The 20,190-nt window shown below is 37.4% G+C and overlaps 1 pseudogene; it reads right to left on the bottom strand.

Annotated features, from left to right (window-relative positions):
* Nucleotides 1-3,143: 3,143 nt before the first annotated feature.
* LOC112649108 (C-1-tetrahydrofolate synthase, cytoplasmic-like) lies at nucleotides 3,144-19,793 on the bottom strand (annotated as a pseudogene).
* Between the last annotated feature and the right edge of the window lie 397 nt (nucleotides 19,794-20,190).

Here is a 20,190-nt window from a genome sequence, read left to right as displayed (position 1 = left end):
AATAGATCTCCATTCTGCAGTAATGAAGTCTCTAGAGTCCTTTTTGCTTTTGTCCAGAGCCACCAGTAGCTTTATCATTGTACTTCTGAATTGACATTCTGACATCATATTCTGTATGAATTTCTGTCAGATATCCAAATTCTGTAACTCTGTGGCAGAGAGTACTGCTTCTGGTTCTTTCTTTAGTGGTGAATTATTCCTTCTAGTCATTTTGTCCAGTGCAGAGTGGCTGTTTGAGTGGGCTGAGTCAAAAATATCAACCACGACCTAAGTAAAATACACCCTAGATGATTCCAAAGAGGCCAGAGACCAGAAAATGAAAGAAAAGTAGAACAGAACAAAATAAAGGAAAAGGACCACTAAAGTGAAAAACAATTTTAAAACAAAGTAGTAAAAATAAAAAGCCCAAAAACAAAAACAAAGAAGAAGAAAAAGAAAAGAAAGAAAAGAGGAAAAAGGAAAAAAATGTGGGGGGTGGTGGTGGTGATGAGGAAGTGGTAGTGGAGAGAGAATGTAGTCTACCTGAGGGGTCCTATATGGTGATCCTCTTGGTTCTGAGTGTGTTTTGTTCTGTATGTTATAAGATGCTCAGTCCCAAATTTATATAAACCAGCACTACTTATAGAAAGGCCCACCATTGACCACCAAAACATAAACAAGTTAAAAGAGGGGGGCAGAATGGGAAGGAAGAGAGAATATAATCTCACAGAATGAACCAGCACAGTATACCACTTGGTTCTGGGTGCATGCTGGTCATGTTTTAGAAGGTATTTTTTTTATGTTTTTTTTTTTTATGTTTTAGAAGGTATTAGCTTTTACCATTGTAGAACAAAATGAGGTAGAAAACCAAAAAACACAAAACAAAAACCCATGTCTCGTGTATCTACCAAAATTAAATCAAATACTTTGAAGGGAATCCAGAAGTGGAAAATATATCTAAGACGTAATGGTAGAACTATGAAAATCAAAAGGGAAAAAACTTAAAAATGAAGAGCTGGTAAAATACTGTAGTCAAGGTGGTAAAAGAGAAAAAATATTGGAAATTTTTAGTCTGATATAAAAAATGAGTCATAATGGAAAAAGAAAAAAGCACCCTCTCATTCTATACAGTATTTTCCCCTCAGTCCTGGAGCTTTCCAGTGCTGCTTGGTCAAAACTTGCTCTTCCCCTGTCCTTCCAGCAGGTCTTCTGGGGGAGGGGCTGCTGTGCTGTTCTCAGGTGTGTGCACCTGGGGGAGCTGCCCCGCCCTCACCAGGTGCCGGGCTCAGTGGGAGATGTTTATCCTGTGAGGCTCCTGCTCCCTGGTGGCCCCGCTCTGTCCCAGGTACAAGGTGACACCAGGAGGGACAACCACACTGGCGGCGGCCAGCTTCAAGCCCTAAAGTCAGCTCCCACAGTAACACCCGAAGCTCCCAGTCCTCACTGGCCTGGATGCTCCAGGGGCGGGGGCACTGATCTGCCCAGTTCAGGGGTGCCCTGCGGCAAGAGCGTCCTCACTGTCTTGTGTCCTCCCGGCCTCCCCCTGTCCCAGGGGGAGCGCCGGATCTTGGGCTGTGTCCCTGGGGTGCCCTGGGCTCCGGGGCCTGCACCGCTGGAATCGCGCTCCCGAGGCCACAGAGCCCCCTCCGCGGGGAGCCTCCGCCTGAGCTGCTCCCGGGGCCCCGCCGGGCATGGGCTGCAGCCCGTTCGGGAGCTCGGCCGCCGAGTGTGGCGGGCTCTCCCCTGGGGTGCACTTCCTCTGTTAGTGACCCGGGGAACCTGGGGGCTCCACTGTCCCTCCTGAGATCCTGCCCAAGTTCCCTGCTAAGCGCCTTTTCATCTGGGAAGAATCCGGTGCGGATTTTTAAAGTTCCTGCCTCTCCGGGGCTGGGCTCTCCTGTCCTGGAGGCTCTTGCACAGGACCTTAGCCCGGTTCCTCGCGGAGGCCCCTCCCCCACTGGATTCTTTTTTATTTTTATTTTCTGCCTCCCTACCTTGCTAGAAGTGCAAACCCTTCTCTCTGTAGCGTTCTGGCTGTTCTCTCTTTAAAATCTCAGGTCGAACTTGTAGGTGTTCAGGATGGTTTTTAAGTTATCTAGGTAAGTTGTTGGGACCAGGTGAGCTGAGGACCCTACTCCTCCGCCATCTTGCCCCACCCCCTCATCACCAAATTAATGAGAGGGGCGGGTTCAACCAGGATCTCTGTCTCTACAAAGGTCCAGTTTTAACTAGTATCATAGGCCTACTAAACCTGTCCTTTTGCCTTCCATACAATACATCTCAACTGGAACTCTTCTGATTCCAAAATTAAGAACCCAAACGTGCATCAGAAGATCGTTGAAGAAATCCCACTCTTCTGTTTTCATCATTACGTTTTGCATTCTACCAAGAAATTATACTCTAAATAGAGCCAAAATCCCAAGAGGAGGCAAATCACATACATCCTAATAATATTCATGCTTTTAGTTTGGGAGATAATATTGTATTCTTTTACTGACAGTCCTTAAGTTGTCAGTTCTCCTAAACACATCAACAATCACCCCTAAAAACTCAAGATTAGACTTTTTAAGAAGGTAATGACAGCCTAATGAACATAGACCTTTTCTCACTCCTTTTTCTACTCCTTGGCAATACGGCACTGATGACAAGAGTCTATTTTTTCTCCAAAAGATAGGCCAGGGTACATGGCAGGGTACTTTTAGAGATATTCTATTATAAGAGAAAGAAGGAAAGGATGGTTGCATATGTAAAAGGATTTTTATTTTTGGTGGTAAGGAAGAAGTTACACAAAATTAAGAATTGAATCGGCAACCCATTTGCTGCTTAGTAGTTAAGTTTTATGTGTGTCTCCTTAATTCTAGAAACTTTTTCAATACACAAGAGTTTTCTATGATAGCACGATATATTCCAAGCTCTAAAAGAATGAGAATCATGCCTGTTTTGCTCATCACTAAACCTTATATCTCTGTGGAATAATAGAGTGCCTGGCATATAGTAGGTTTTCAATAAATATTTCTTCAATGAGGAAACTGAGACATAATTATTTTCCTAACATGTTCATTTGTCTTTCTAGACTCCTTGAACCCAAGGATGATGTCTATTGTCTGAGAACCCCCAGAGTGTTTGACACATGCTTATTTTTGCCTGATCAATGAACAAATGGATTTTTTTTCTGCAAAATCATTTCCTTTTATTCTGTGGCACTTCAATAAAGTAAGTAGACTTGTGCATGATTTGTCTTAATTTATATATGATGGTGGGGATTAAGACCGAAGAAAGGCTTCTGGGGGAATTCCTGCTCTTTATTTCCTAAGATCTTCAGGGCAGGGGCTGACTTTTCTCGACTTCCCCACACTTCCTAACCAACAGTCGGCCTGAATGGACATTGGCCAAACATTTGGAGCAGCATCTTGAAGAGAGGCAATCTGTTTAGAACAACCCATTCACCTGTTCAGTTTCAGGGTCCAAATCAATATCATAGAAACAGGGCTGAGTGGGGAGTCCAGGCATTGTGCTCATTGTCCCTACCAAGGGGTACAGAAAACTGGCCCTGACGCTGGCATGGATGTCATGAATGGGCAAGACAAAGCCTGTGGGCACACCCTTTTGCCCTGGGTTATGAGACAAGGACAAGTGTGTTTTGGCCATGCAGATAGGCAGGTTCCCAAAGCCCTGTTTCGTGTAGACTTCAGCTTTGTGTTGAGCTTCAGGAAGCAATTCTATGTCGTCAGCCCCATAGATTTTCTATGCAATGATCCTGATTTTATCCTCAACTGGGAGTTTGAGGTCATAAAGGAGCTGGAAGCTGCTGGGTGCTTGAGCTGCTCTCTGGACAGCCTGAGCTAGGGCTAAAGCGCCCATACCTCCTTCTGCCCAGTGAGTGCATTTCACAGCATCAAAAGCCCCATGTTCTTTGGCAAGGCGGCTGACGAGGTCCAGCTCGGCCTCTGTAAACAAATGGATTTTAATTATATATCATTTGTATCTATCTGAGGTCCAGGTCAAACTAGCTATCCAAAGTGTCTGTCATCCTGAATTCCATTCTGTTTTCATATGCAGTCTTATGTATCAGAGCTTTACATTTCTTTGGTCTCCAAAGTAATAAATACCTTCAACCAAAATATATGATTTTGTTTGTTTGTTTTTTGACTCAGTTTATGCTAAAACATTCTGTCCTAATCCCAGGCTTATGTGAATATCTGACTTTTACACAAGGTAATAATTTGAATTCATATTTATACTATTCCAGTTTCTTTTTCAGCTGAACCTATTCCCACTTTGTCTTTTTTTTTTCTAGTTACATGTTGTTTTCTTTCCTAAGATGCTTAAGTCACAATTTGCTTTTATTTGTCTGGTTGTGCTCAGGCCTTTGCTGAATTAGACCTCTGATCCTTGACCTACCTAGCTATGGCACTCCAGAAAATGAGTTGTTTTTTTAAAAATAGAACATCCACTATACCATGTGGTAGTAAATTTTGCTGCCTTTAAATTGTCAGTAATTTTTACTTAATTCAAATATTTACATAGAATAATCAGGAAAGAAAAAAGCCCCAGATATTTTTAAGACAATTTAGGTCAATGGTTCTGAATATGAATTGTAGACTCATTGGCAGCAGTGGAGTGGATAAAGGCGATGGAAAGAGTGTACAGTTTTAAACAGAGCTTGCAAATGTGTAAGACCAAGCATTGCCTATAAATAGAATACATGACATGACATGGCTGGTTTCCTCATTCTGTCTCCCATCTCATATCTGCCAGGACTTCTCCCAAACCCACTCCTGCTAATTCATGAAAAATTGAGATTTATTAAGTGAAAGGATCTAGAGTATTAAGCTGTCTATTATACTATAATCATGCCCATATATTTTAATTAGCCAGAAATAGAGGATGTGTGACAAGATTTTCCAGGACAAGCAGGGGAAAGAGGATACCACTTAAAGGCAGATATGTTATAATCTTTCAAGAGAAACTTCACCTATGGTCTTTCTGTTGGCCTGTTTTCCACAATCCAGAGTTCATGTGACACTGCCTTCCCATTTGTTCATGACTCAGATTTGACCTCTAAGCTCTCTGGGGAACATACTTTTATTCAATGTTTCTCTGCTGTGGCTCTAAGATCGCATGCACCAAGTAGTGTTAGTAAGCTGAATAAACATGTAAGTCATTTCTGTGCATTAACTCTAAGTTGAAAAATATATGCTTTTGTAATGAATAAAATATAAATTTCTATAAAAGGCTCACTAAGGTCACTATAGTTATTTATCTTTATGTATTTTTTCAATTAACGTATACCAAAAGCACAATTACTATTATGAGTTTATGAATGTTTATAGTAAAAGTTGTCCCAAGAAGTAGAAAACAGTAGGGATTGCTCATTTTAAATGATGTTGGTCAATACAATTAACCTAACAACCAAAACTTCCCACACTCCACTAATGTTCTACTTACTAGAATAGTATTTCAAGCAAGTACACTCCAGTACAAACCATTGAACCATTCTTTATTGCTTGATATAGTGAGATTTGAGCTCCATATGCAGGGAAACAAAGTTACCAGGATATATATAGATATTCTGTAGGCTTAGGTTTACATTATGAATGTTAAAACCTATCAAAACTCTCTTGTCCAAAATAGTAGGATGTGACAGTCCAGTGGCAGCAAGTAAATTTGATTTTGCTTGGTAACTACAATCAAAGGCCATTCATTGCTTGGAGTCCCATTCAGAAAATGATGCTAAGGTACCATCCATGCTCACTAGATGAAGAATGCCACAACCAGTTAACAAGGTATCATAACCTGGGAATGGGAAACAGAGGAATGCCTGCTACATATTTGCTGCTGTGGACCATATTTTATCTTGTGCATGAATTGCTGCAATAGTTTCTGAGCTGGTACCATTGCTCCAACCAATTCATCTTCTAAATTAGCCATCTTTTAACACTGGGTTGGCTATTAGACAGCCTATAAGCTCTCAATCAAATTATTCAACTGATTCTGTGATGCCACCAGAATTTGAGCCCATCCTATATATCTAATCTTATATCATCATTCCTCCAGCTAGTATTTTGAACACTTGCCAGCATGATCATCATGCTCTGTAACATACTATATTCACTATTCCCTCCTATGTCATGTACCAGTCCTTCCCACTTGAAATGCCCCTCCTCTCTATTCACCTTAATCCAAACTTCCTATTCTAATTAGATTCTTTATGTAGCTTATCCAATTAATATAAATAAAGCATTGTGGAATTTATTGTAAGGAAATATGTACACTAAAATTAACATTGTAACTGGAAAGCCTCTAACAACTGAGGAAGCTCTAGAAATTGGCAATTTTCTCCATTTATCTCTCATGGGTTATAATGATCTTTCTACTTCTCATCTACTCTCAACATCATTTGAGATTTGCATTTACTTTTTTCTTTTTTCTATCAAATAGCTTTTTCTGCTTCCTCAAAATTTCTGCCCCCCCCTGACATTTTCTGCTCCTTGTAAGTTTGCCTTGGAAATGGCCATTATGGCCTCCTTTACTGCCCTATAGATCAAGACTTCTACTACTATTCATATCAATTTCTCAATATTTCTTAAGTGAAAACTCAGAATCCAGGAATCTGGCTGACCCAAATGATCTTTTTGCATCAACCCACAATAAAACAAGTCACTTAACAGTTTATGGATTCATCATGGATCAGATAGCCAAGTGGCAAGCTAAAGTGACAGACAGAGGGGATACATAGAACAAAATATGGATGGGCAAGTTTCCCTCACAGGATATAAGGGCAAGCCATGAGATTAAAACTGCCAACTCTCCTTCCTTTACTATCTAGCTCTAGTCCCTCTTCCTCTGTGAAGCCATCTACAACTAGAGATGAGAAGGTAATCTCCCTTCTGGAAATTACAATACAATGGGTAGTCAATATCACTTATTATGTTTTAGAATATATATTTACAGATTATTCCTAATTTTTTTTTTTTTTTTTTTTTTTTTTCAAATCAATTTTTTTTTATTGGTGTTCAATTTACTAACATACAGAATAACACCCAGTGCCCGTCACCCATTCACTCCCACCCCCCCGCCCTCCTCCCCTTCTACCACCCCTAGTTCGTTTCCCAGAGTTAGCAGTCTTTACGTTCTGTCTCCCTTTCTGATATTTCCCACACATTTCTTCTCCCTTCCCTTATTTTCCCTTTCACTATTATTTATATTCCCCAAATGAATGAGAACATATAATGTTTGTCCTTCTCCGACTGACTTACTTCACTCAGCATAATACCCTCCAGTTCCATCCACGTTGAAGCAAATGGTGGGTATTTGTCATTTCTAATAGCTGAGTAATATTCCATTGTATACATAAACCACATCTTCTTTATCCATTCATCTTTCGTTGGACACCGAGGCTCCTTCCACAGTTTGGCTATAGTGGCCATTGCTGCTAGAAACATCGGGGTGCAGGTGTCCCGGCGTTTCATTGCATTTGTATCTTTGGGGTAAATCCCCAACAGTGCAATTGCTGGGTCGTAGGGCAGGTATATTTTTAACTGTTTGAGGAACCTCCACACAGTTTTCCAGAGTGGCTGCACCAGTTCACATTCCCACCAACAGTGTAGGAGGGTTCCCTTTTCTCCGCATCCTCTCCAACATTTGTTGTTTCCTGCCTTGTTAATTTTCCCCATTCTCACTGGTGTGAGGTGGTATCTCATTGTAGTTTTGATTTGTATTTCCCTGATGGCAAGTGATGCAGAACATTTTCTCATATGCATGTTGGCCATGTCTATGTCTTCCTCTGTGAGATTTCTGTTCATGTCTTTTGCCCATTTCATGATTGGATTGTTTGTTTCTTTGGTGTTGAGTTTAATAAGTTCTTTATAGATCTTGGAAACTAGCCCTTTATCTGATATGTCATTTGCAAATATCTTCTCCCATTCTGTAGGTTGTCTTTGAGTTTTGTTGACTGTATCCTTTGCTGTGCAAAAGCTTCTTATCTTGATGAAGTCCCAATAGTTCATTTTTGCTTTTGTTTCTTTTGCCTTTGTGGATGTATCTTGCAAGAAGTTACTATGGCCGAGTTCAAAAAGGGTGTTGCCTGTGTTCTTCTCTAGGATTTTGATGGAATCTTGTCTCACATTTAGATCTTTCATCCATTTTGAGTTTATCTTTGTGTATGGTGAAAGAGAGTGGTCTAGTTTCATTCTTCTGCATATGGATGTCCAATTTTCCCAGCACCATTTATTGAAGAGACTGTCTTTCTTCCAATGGATAGTCTTTCCTCCTTTATCGAATATTAGTTGCCCATAAAGTTCAGGGTCCACTTCTGGATTCTCTATTCTGTTCCACTGATCTATGTGTCTGTTTTTGTGCCAGTACCACACTGTCTTGATGACCACAGCTTTGTAGTACAACCTGAAATCTGGCATTGTGATGCCCCCAGATATGGTTTTCTTTTTTAAAATTCCCCTGGCTATTCGGGGTCTTTTCTGATTCCACACAAATCTTAAAATAATTTGTTCTAACTCTCTGAAGAAAGTCCATGGTATTTTGATAGGGATTGCATTAAACGTGTATATTGCCCTGGGTAACATTGACATTTTCACAATATTAATTCTGCCAATCCATGAGCATGGAATATTTTTCCATCTCTTTATCATTCTCAATGGGGAAGCACTGGGAGCCTTTCCCCTAAGATCAGGAACAAGACAGGGATGTCCACTCTCACCACTGCTATTCAACATAGTACTGGAAGTCCTAGCCTCAGCAATCAGACAACAAAAAGACATTAAAGGCATTCAAATTGGCAAAGAAGAAGTCAAACTCTCTCTCTTCGCCGATGACATGATACTCTACATAGAAAACCCAAAAGTCTCCACCCCAAGATTGCTAGAACTCATACAGCAATTCGGTAGCGTGGCAGGATACAAAATCAATGCCCAGAAGTCAGTGGCATTTCTATACACTAACAATGAGACTGAAGAAAGAGAAATTAAGGAGTCAATCCCATTTACAATTGCACCCAAAAGCATAAGATACCTAGGAATAAACCTCACCAAAGATGTAAAGGATCTATACCCTCAAAACTATAGAACACTTCTGAAAGAAATTGAGGAAGACACAAAGAGATGGAAAAATATTCCTAATTTTTAATCAAAGTTTCACCTCATATAACTAATAATTTGAATAGGCATTAAGTACAAGCCATGTCATAGGTTTTTGTTTGGTTTTTATTGGATTTTGTAATTATTCATGATAGCTAACACAATGTTGGGTACTCAGTAAATAGGTAATGCGTAATGCATTTATTGATATTAAAAGGATGGAATTTATAATGTGATTATATTTTCAGGCTAAGGAGAAAAACAAGCATTCTCATCTCAAAACAAATTGCATAAGTCAAAATATTGAACAGATGGGTGTATAATTAAATCATTCTTCTATAGGTAGATTTCACTATTCATTTTTTCTCCCCTGGGAAATTAGAAGAGTCAGTTCAAAGAAAACTGAAAAATTCCATTTGAAGAGATTTCCCCTGAGGTTTATGTCAGATCGTGTGAAATAATTTGTGTTTTCATTTAGACAGCCTAATACCAAAGCTAATGACATGATTATTTTCGTGACATAAAGACCTTATAGTTTTCATAGTAAAAGATTCTTATCTATTATATAGCTTAGTATAGAATCAGTATGTTACATTATATAAAGAGGTATTTTAAAATTTTTATTAGTTTATTTAAATTCAATTAACATATAGTGTACTATTAGTTTCAGAGATAGAATTCAGCGATTCATCAGTTGCATTTAACACCCGGTGCTCATTACATCAAGTGCCCTCTTTAATGCCCATCACCTAGTTACCCAATACCCCCCTCCGTCTCCCATCCAGCAGCCCTCAGTTTGTTTCCTATAGTTGAGAGTCTCTTATGGTTTGTCTCCCTTCTGATTTCATCATATTTTATTTTCCCTCCCTTCCCCTATGACCCTCTGTTTTGTTTCTTAAATTCCACATGAGTGAAATCATATGGTAATTATTTTTCTTATTGACTTATTTTGCTTAGCATAAACCCTCTAGTTCCATCTACACATTGCAAATGGTAAGACTGTATATTTGATGGCTTAATAAATTCTATTATATAAATTATAATATGAATAATTGTGATATATTATATATAAGTATAATACATTTATTATAAATATATTAATTATAATATAAATATCATATATTATTTATTATAAATATATTATTTATTATATTATATTTATATTATAAATGTAATGTTTATATATTATATATAAATATTACATTAAATTTATGTATTAAAATATATTATATAAAATATATATCATATAATATTCCATTATATATACATATATATATCACATCTTCTTTATCCATTCATCAAAAAAATTGTTAGATCTCATACAGGAATTCAGCAAAGTGGCAGGATATAAAAATCAATACACAGAAATTAGTTGCATATCTATATACTAACAATGAGATAGAATAAAGAGAAATTAGGGAATCAGTCCTATTTACAAATGCACCAAGAACTGTAAGATACCTAGGAATAAACCTAACCAAAGAGGTAAAGGATTTGTATTCTGAAAACTATAAAAGAGACATTCCACTACTTAATTTATACTTCATTTCTGGTGAAAAGATTATTTTATTTATTTAAGTTTTTGAAGTTTTAATTTAAATTCTAGTTAGTTAATAAATAGTAAAATATTGGTTTCAGAAGTAGAATTTAACGATTCATCACTTACTTATAACACTCAGTGCTCATCACAAGTGCCCTCCTTAGACTTTATCCATACCTGAAGTATGAACTAGATTCCTAAATTTAAAAAAAAAAACATGATATGTATATGTATTTACCATGTATGGATTCAAAAGACACAGAATCTTAGTGAAGGCTGTTTAAGCTGTGTAACTTTGGACAAGTCAATCCACCTATTTCTTGATTATTCTAATTAAGAAAATGAAGACAGTAAAACTATCTTGATTTTTCTGATAAAGAAAATGAAGAGAGTAAAACTGCTGAAATATTTTCCACCTGTAGGAAATTTACTCAAAATTTTGTCTCTAGAACAAATCTCATGTCTGTGCTCCAAGGCAGTATATCCAACTGTCTAGTTTATACTTTTTTTTAGATGTCTCAATGGCACCTGGAAAATATAAATAAATACTGGATACTCTTTTTTGCCTCCCCAACCTAGTCCTACTTATGTTGCCACTTAAACTTCCAAGTGATATCACCATCTATTCAGTTCAGTACTCTCTCTCCCTTACCCCATATACCCAATCCATCACCAAGTCCACTTAAATATCTCTACAATTTATCTACTACCTTTTTTAAGGTTTTATTTGTTTATTCATGAGAGGCACAAAGAGAGAGAGAGGCGGAGGGAGAAGCAGGATCCATGCAGGGAGCCCGACGTGGGACTCAATCCCAGGTCTCCAGGATCAGGCCCTGGGCTGAAGGCGGCGCTAAACCGCTGAACCACCTGGGCTGCCCCCATCTACTACTTTCTGTCTACCACTACCCCTGAGTTCTATGCTTTCATCTTCTCCTGCCCTAAAAATCACTACGTTATTAATTGGTCTAATCTTCATCCATTCTTCTCTCCCTCCAGATGGTTCTTCACACTTAGAATGAGGTGTTTGAAAGAAAATCTGATTGTGTCTTCCCTTTGCTAAAGAATCTTCAGTGCCTTGCTGGAACACTTGAGATAAAGGCAAAATTCCTTAAGATGCTAATCAAGACTTCCTATGACCTCATCCCTAAGTATACCTACATTCTCTTTTGAATCATGCTCTCTTTTATTTGTTCTTTCCTAACCACACTGAACTCTCAGACTCTCATATTCACTATGACCCCTCCTCACAAATAAGTGTTACCACATATTGGTTCTCCTTGTGCTTAGTTAACTTATAATCATCCATCATATCTCAGTGCAAATGTCATTTCCAAACCACTCAGACTGAGGTTTCATCCAAATATTTCATTCAAATATTTCAATATTTATCCTTCAGTCAATACCTAGTTACTTTTAATAACAGGTATCCTTCAGTCAACACCTGGTTGCCTTAGTTTACCAGACTATAACTCCATTAGGGCAGGAGCCACACCTGTTTTGCTATCCATTGTATCTTCAGTGTAGAGCTCAATCCTAGACCAGAACATTTTAGGCACTCGAAAATATTTTATTGAATGAACTAACAAACTGCTGCCTAAATTTGAGGTTTTATAGTGTGTCCTAAGGGGGCTTTCATTAATTTTGCTTCCATGCCATGCCTTCAATTATAGTCATATCCATCAAGTGATTTTGTGCATCTTATTTAGATAGCAAATTCAAGGATTTAAGCATAAGAGCTTTAGGACTTTGAAACAAATAAGTCATGCTGGTTAATTTGATGTGTCAGCTTGGCTGCACGACAGTGCCCAGATATTTGGTCAAATATTATTCTGGATGTTTCTGAGAAGGTGTTTTTTGGATGAGATGAACATTTAAATTTGTAGATTTCGATAAAGCAGATTATCTTCCGCACTGTGAGTGGGCCCTCATCTAATTAGTTAAAGGCCTTTGTAGAACAAAGACTGACTTCTTGAGAAAGAAGGAATTCTACCAATAGACTGCCTTTGCATTCAGATTGCAGCTCTTCCCTGAGTCCTCAGCCTACCATCCTACACTGCAGATTTTGGACTTATCTCCACAATCATGTGAGCTGATCCCTTAAAATAATTTCTCTCTGGAGAACCTTAACTAATACAGAAGGAAAGGTAAAATCACCAGTGAGTTCTATTTTAGAAGTTGGATGCAATAGAAACTTTTTCTCAGAACTGCATGAGCCTGACATTTGTTGTTGTTTTTTAATGGACATCAGTTGCTTCCATAATGAAATCACATAATCTGATGAGATTTTAATGTTGATATCAAACAATCAAGACCCCAAGACCCTGAGATCATGACCTGAGCCAAAATCAAACGTCAGATGCTTAACCAACTAAGCCACTTAGGCTCCCCCCAGAGTTCTCTTGAGTCTTCTGCCAGTTTCTCTTTCAACCTCAATGTGGAAATATGGGAGAATGGAAGGAGAACAGAAAGAAGCAGAGTTACTCTACATAGTCTTACTATGCAGCAGAAAGGTAACCCTACTATACCATTCCCCCAAGAGTTCCTGGGCTTCAAGCAACTCTGATGTTCTTGGGTTCTTTATATTAGCTTTCTCCAGCTACCTCAGTATCTATAATCAGTATTTATAGTCAATTCAAACACTCAGACGTTTTTCATGCCCGCTACTCTTTAGCTCTGTCATATTCATTCTGTACTTGAACAGTTAGGATAAGAAACTAATTGAAGATATTTATGTTTTTCCTTACCAAATTTCATTTTGATAGTTTCAGCCCCTAAATCCAGATGCTTAGGGTCTTGAGATTCTTATTCCAAGCTACCCCTCCACATATGTAATTATCATGTCGTGAATGTCCCCATAACAATCATTAAGGAAAAGTGCACAGGATCATCTTAAAGGAAACCTCTCTCTCTAGGTTAATATTAACTCTTTAATTATCTTTCTTTAGGGTCATTCAACTGGTTATAGACCCACTTAACTTGTATTTTCATTTAGTCCCAATATCTTCTTCCTATCCCAAAGGCTATTCAGGTAGTTCAGGCAGTACTTTGAAATATTACATTCGTGTATTTGTCTATGGAATCATGTGGATTGCATAGAAACTAACATTATATCTTATACTAGTCTCTAGTAATTAATTTCCCTCTCTCAATCAACAATTGGTATATTATCAACACATTAGTGAAAGAAGAGAAATCTTCACGTTGAACACCTAGGAATAAAAGAGCAACAATATTAACACTTAAAATTTGAAAAAGCTTTCAATTATTATCCTTATCAACATCATCAGCATCCTCTTCATTTGACATGCAAATTGCCACACATTTTGTTATTATTATTCCCATTTTAAAAATGAGTAAACTGAAGACATGAATAATTAGTTGACTTATCCAGAGTCACAATGATAGTAAGTGGGGACAGAATACAGACCATCTAAATTGGGTTTTATTTTTATTATATACTAAACTGGCTCACTAGACAAAACATTTTGCAGATGATTAAGTAAGATTAAGAGTCTAAAAATGACTAAGATTACATCAAGCCGGTCAAAATTAATCGACCTTTTCTACAACTTTTACAAAACAAGGTTCATATGTATCTATTAGCCCTATACTTACATTAATAAAATATTAGTTTAACCCTTGATTGAAAGAAAATATATCACAGTTATTTCTGTAGATACTGGCATTCTTGTGACAAAAATTATAAAAACACATTTATCTGAAATCTTTAGAAATATTAAGTACATGAGTATCTTAATCTTGCTTTGGAAGTTAAACTACTAAATTTGCTTTTTAAAGGCAAAAGTCAATATTGAGTAAAAAGATTTTGTGTTTTTAAGGTCCAAGTGCCAACATGTATCCTTTGGGTCAGTCTTTAATCCACTGATTAAATGAATTTTCCCTTTTACATTCTGAAAACATGGACTAAGTATCACATTTCTGATTGCTGATAGAAACATTTTCAATTGCCACTACCATCATACACTAACTTGTATTTGATTTACCAGACTGTAGACCTCAGGATACAGGTCAGCTATCAAGATTATGGAATACCAAAAATCTGAATAGTTGGAAAAACTCCCAGAGATTAATCCATTTAAAATAATTATTATTCTTCTGTTTGACATAGCATAGGAAAAAACCCTTGGTTATGTCTAGAGACCAGTGTCAAATCATACTAGACTTTATGTTTCACTATGTTAACTAATAGCAAATGTAGATGTGTCACATGGGTATGCTTTCTAATTCTCTGATGGATCAAAAGTCATAGGTTTTACTGCTTTGGGTGCTGCCTGAACTCTGCAGGGAAGATGGCTAGGTAAGTATACTTGAGTATGTTGAGGTTGATCTGAAATGCAAGATCAAGACAAAGAAAATAACTTACCACTGCCTCCATCAAACCACTACTACAGTTAGCTTTATAGACCTTATTTTCTACATTGACAATTTGCTTTTTCTCATTCTCTCTTTCCAGTTTAGGATTTCTAACTGTCTTAACTTCAACTTGGGAATGTGTCTCTAATACATTTCTATTCTGCTTACTCTACCTTGATTTCTAATTTCTCTTCTCAATAATCTGGTATTTTGGCCTGATTATATTTTTGCTCTGTGGTTTAATATTGATGTTCTTTACCCTGGACTAGATATTGTGATCATGATAACTCTGCCATATTGGTTTGGCAGAAGACTCTTACTCTGATTAGCTGTTGTTTCAGCAAAATCCATTTTTTAAATTCTTAAAACTTCTTTATTAAAGTAGAATTGACACACAATGTTACATTTGTGTCAAGCTTACCACATAATGATTCCACAACTCTATACGGTATGCTATGCTTACCACAACTAGCTACTGTCACCATACAACACTACCAGCATGATCTCTTGATGCTAACTGATGGTTATTAAGTAAAAAGTACATTCATCTCAGCTTGTTCAGGGAGAGGGTTGACTCTCTTTAGGGTTGCATATTCTAAAATCATATTCAACAATAAGGAATTGCTGCCTGTTCACACTTTATTCCATTTACTTAAACACATACAGTTGTAATATGAAAGAAAAACATTTGAGTTTGCACATTTACCTTAGCTATATAATTAATGAAGTTGGCAACAAATGTTAGGCACAGATAACAAAAGGAAATTGTAAGAAATTTTTCATTGAACATCCTTAAGATGGTTAGTGATTCATCTATCTTTTGAATAGCTATGGACTGTGGCAAGAGTGAATTGATAACACTACAAATTTCCTTCTAGCGCTTTTGTTCTATTGTCCTATTTGTTTTGTCAGTGGAAATAGTCTGGTGTATATAAATCAGATTGCCATTGCTGTCCATTTTGGTACAGCATACGCATTATAATTCATTTCTCATCACAAATAGAAAGTGTATAGAAAACAAAATCAATGGAAAAACATTCAAGCAGATCTTCTGCTTATAGCTAAGTAAACAACCATTATTACAAAGAACAAAGTCCTTGCACCCAAGAGATTCATGCAACAAAATATAGCCATAGTAAACTTTGGATTTTTATGGAAAATCATATGAAGCCCTGTTTCTATCTTCTGCATAGATAGGAAAATAATTTGATGTTTTAAAAAACAGAGTTCCCAAGATAACTATCTGGCAAAAGTATCAAAAGATAGCTTCCTGATGATTTTTAACTTAGTCATCTTGGGGTAATTTGGGTCTATTTTCACAGAAAAAAAAACTCTTGCAAATGAATTACAATTTTACACGTGCTTATGACTCAAAAGTTCAAGGACAAGTGACTGTGTTATATTCAGCTCTATTTTTATATTATATCAGACATAAACTCAATAAATATAATATGTTTGTTGAACAAATAAATGATCATCCACTGGTAAAAAATAAAACTGTAATCAAGCTATCAATGACCACCATATCTTCATCACCCTGGGCATCCTGGAGGGATATCAAAACATCATTTGATAATGTTACAACCACCAAAAACTTTTCCTAGTCATAAAAATATCTTTGTTCAGATGAGAAACTTCTACTTATCTCTGTATATCACCAATTCAGTCTCCCTGCATTCACAATTAAAATCAGTTTTCTAAGATCAGTCCTGAGTGACCCTTAATATATTAATTTGGCCCCTACTTGAGTCCACTGGTCTCCTACTTTTGCTTGTCCCTCTTCACCTCATTCTAACATGGCCATTGTAATCCTGCTAGAAAAGCCTATTAAGTTTTGCAGCCACTGAAACTTATGAAATTTTGTTGGACTAAGCCATACCTTGATGTCAGGCTATTTTTCAGAACTGCATTTCTAGAGATATAAGTCTGTTGTGTGATAGTTCAAAGGGATTTTTTTTTCCTTAAATTAATAGGAAGTAGTTACATCATTGTTTTTCCAAATAGGCCTTTTCGTTGTTCTGCTTATTTCTCCACGTGAATACCAGGCTCCCGTGTTTGGTTCCTGCTTCCAGATTCTGTGGATCCATAGGAGACACAACTTTTCTTTTCCTTTTTTTTTAAAAAGATGTTATTTATTTATTCAAGAGAGAGAGGGAGAGCAAGCAGTACGGAGGGGCAGAGGGAGAGAGAGAGAGAGAGAGAGGCAAACTCCCTGCTTAGGGAGTCTGATCAGGGGCTCGATCCCAGGACCCAGAGATCATGACCTGAGTTGGAGGTAGATGCCCCACCGACTGAGCCACCCAGGCACTCTGAGAAGCAACTTTTCTGTTTTTCTATGTAATGTGCCTGCACAAACCCTAACACTGGCCAGCTTTTCTTATCCTTTGTCAATTTCTGACAAGAATCCCCTCTGTCATTTTCTTCTACCAATTGTTATTCCTTTACAAAGGACATAGGAAGGGCAGCCGTGAATGAATTGTGTCAGGACTACTTTCACTCACCTGAAGGCAAGGTGGTCTTTCCAACCATAAAATCCGTAAGTCTGTGATTCCCTCAACCATACTCTCTGTCGTTGCGAGAGTTGGCAACTGTCATATTTCTCTGGAACACTGCAAAAAGAATGACAAACTAAAGGTTACTAGGAGATGTGAATGGCTGCTTTTTCACCTCTCATGCTTTGGAACTTTTATCTTGAGCCTAAAAGCCATAAAGACAAAAGAGAACAATAATTGCACATAAAATGAGAGCCATAAAATCCAGGCTGAATTGTAGCTTCTAGTTCCCTACGACCTTAGTTATACAACATATATCGGATATAACTGCGCTTTGTGAGCCAGAAAGTAAGACAAATATCCTGTCAAGAAGTTAGAATATTTGAAATTGTAACTGTCTCTGAAAATCCAACTTCATGAGGAATAAAAGATGGGCATTGTTTTCTCCATTTTTCAGTTGAGAAAAATGTAAGCCTAGGAAGATGGAGGAGAGGAAGCCTAGGGAAAAGAGACCCTAGTTGGTAGGGTCCACAGGCTCGGTCTCATAGCACTATGTTCTTTCAACTACAAGTTCAGTCTCTGCTTCCTCTGAACAGGTCTTGAAAAGCTAGATAGCTAATAAACTTCCAAGTCACATCTCTCCTTCGAACATTCATTACAATTCCTAAAGCAGAATGCATAATTATATTATGGAAATAATTAACATTATATGGGGAAAATCATTACTCTCAAAGTTTCAATCAGCAATAATTGTGCCTCAGATAAACTTCATGAGCTGTGATATTGCCACTGAGAAAAGATGCGTTAAAATTTGATGTAAGAGAAAAAGTTGATGTAAAAACGACTTGAATTAGAAAAATTTGAGAGTGGACATGTTAATACAGCAATATATTACATTCACAACTTTTCTGTGGTCTGAGTGACCCAGATTAACCACGTAGTTTCTTTTCAAAAACTCGACTTTCCTCGTTCTTCTTGACGAAATTTCTTGCACCATTGATGAACATCTCTACTTAACCTATCCTTACATTTTATGAAACACACATTCTGGCTGTTTGCAAACAGCATGCAATTGTAATGTCAGTCTTGAGAATTACCTTGTTACCTAGGCAGAAGGGGGAACTGTCACTTAAAAAAGAGAAAAAGAGGGAGTATTCTTGAGCAAAGACAGTGCAAATCAATCCAAAATGTTTAACAGAACTGAACCACTAAGAGTTGATAAGGACTCAAATGGTCAACAAATCCTGCTGATGGTCCTTTATTAATATTTTGAGCATGTGTATGCCTCTTCTACAGTTTATCTGTGATGGCCCGGCAGTACACTCACACTCAGCCTCCTTTGGGACAGTCACAGATGTCTCTGAGACCACTCTTTCTAGAGTCTGGAGTGTCACCTGAAGCAGCAACAACAGCAGCAACATAGGACAAAGCTGACTCAGTGGAACATAGCTATGAGCTTGACCTTATCAGCATCTTGATCTTTTGCCTATACAGTATAGATCCATGGTAATCTTTATGTCAGTAAAGCAGTAGGAGAAGAGAGTCAATTCTTTATACTTTTGTATCACACTTCAGATTACAAATGGGATATGAAGAAATGATGTGAGAGGAATTGGTGATAATAAATGTTATTATTTTAGGAGATGTATTGATGAAAAGAAGAAGAGGAGCACAATACTCCAAGAGCCAAAAGTGTTAAGGGAAGATTAGGGGAGCTAGGGTGGGAAAGACTTAGCATGCTCCTAGGCTAATGATGGAGAAATCATTAGAAAAGCTAAAAGTACAAAAGAGAGACAGAAATTGAGAATGTCTAAGACTTTACACTTATTTTATTCTTCTATACTGTTCCTCTTTCCCCACACCACTTTCATGCCATCTTTCCCATCTCACAGAGTTCCATTGCTCCAGTTGCTCAAGTCAAAAATCTAGAAAGACATACAATCCATTAGAAAGTCCTATCAACTCCAACTGTAACATTCCAACATTTAAAGTAAAATCCAAATCCAACCACTCCATGTAGCTACTCACTTGTGTCCACGTTACCCACATCTTACACCTCCTGATGTCAATACCCTCCTGATGGGGCTACCTCTTTTCCCTTTTCACTCTCTTATAATGCATTCTCCACATAGGGATTAAAATTCTCTTTGTAAAATATTGTAACTCTGATGTCTTTCTAAAGCACTGTAATAGAACTCATATTTCGTGGTCTGCAGAGATCCATCTGATAGGATTGCGACTTACCTCTTCAATCTCATCTTCTACCATTCTCCCAAGGGTTTGGTCTTCTTTCTGTTCAATTACTGTTAAGCTCATTTTAACCCCTGACTTATACATTTGTGATTTCCCTCAGCTCTTCACATATTTAGCTACTTGTGTATCAGCTCAAATGTCATTTTCTCAGACAGGCCTTTCTGGATCAGCATATCTAAAATAGTCCACCAAACTCAAATCACTTTCTTGTATATCTCCTTTTTTTATTTCCTTTATGAATCTTACCACAATCTGAAATCATACTGTATATTTTTTTGCTTTCTTATTTACTGTCTTTCTCCCTCTATTAGATGTAAATTCTGAAAGAGACAGATCCTTGCCTGTCGTGTTGGCTGATGTTTTCTCAGCTCCTAGAACAGTGCCTGGCAAATATAAATATCTATTGAATGAATCAGTGAATGGATGAATAAGTTAATAAAACAAGTTAGTTGAGAAAACT

The sequence above is a fragment of the Canis lupus genome, chromosome X, assembly GCF_003254725.2.
Source record: "Canis lupus dingo isolate Sandy chromosome X, ASM325472v2, whole genome shotgun sequence".
In the NCBI taxonomy this organism is placed as follows: Eukaryota; Metazoa; Chordata; class Mammalia; order Carnivora; family Canidae; genus Canis; species Canis lupus.
Note: the sequence above shows the minus strand (reverse complement) of the source record. Positions and strands in the feature narration are given on the sequence as shown.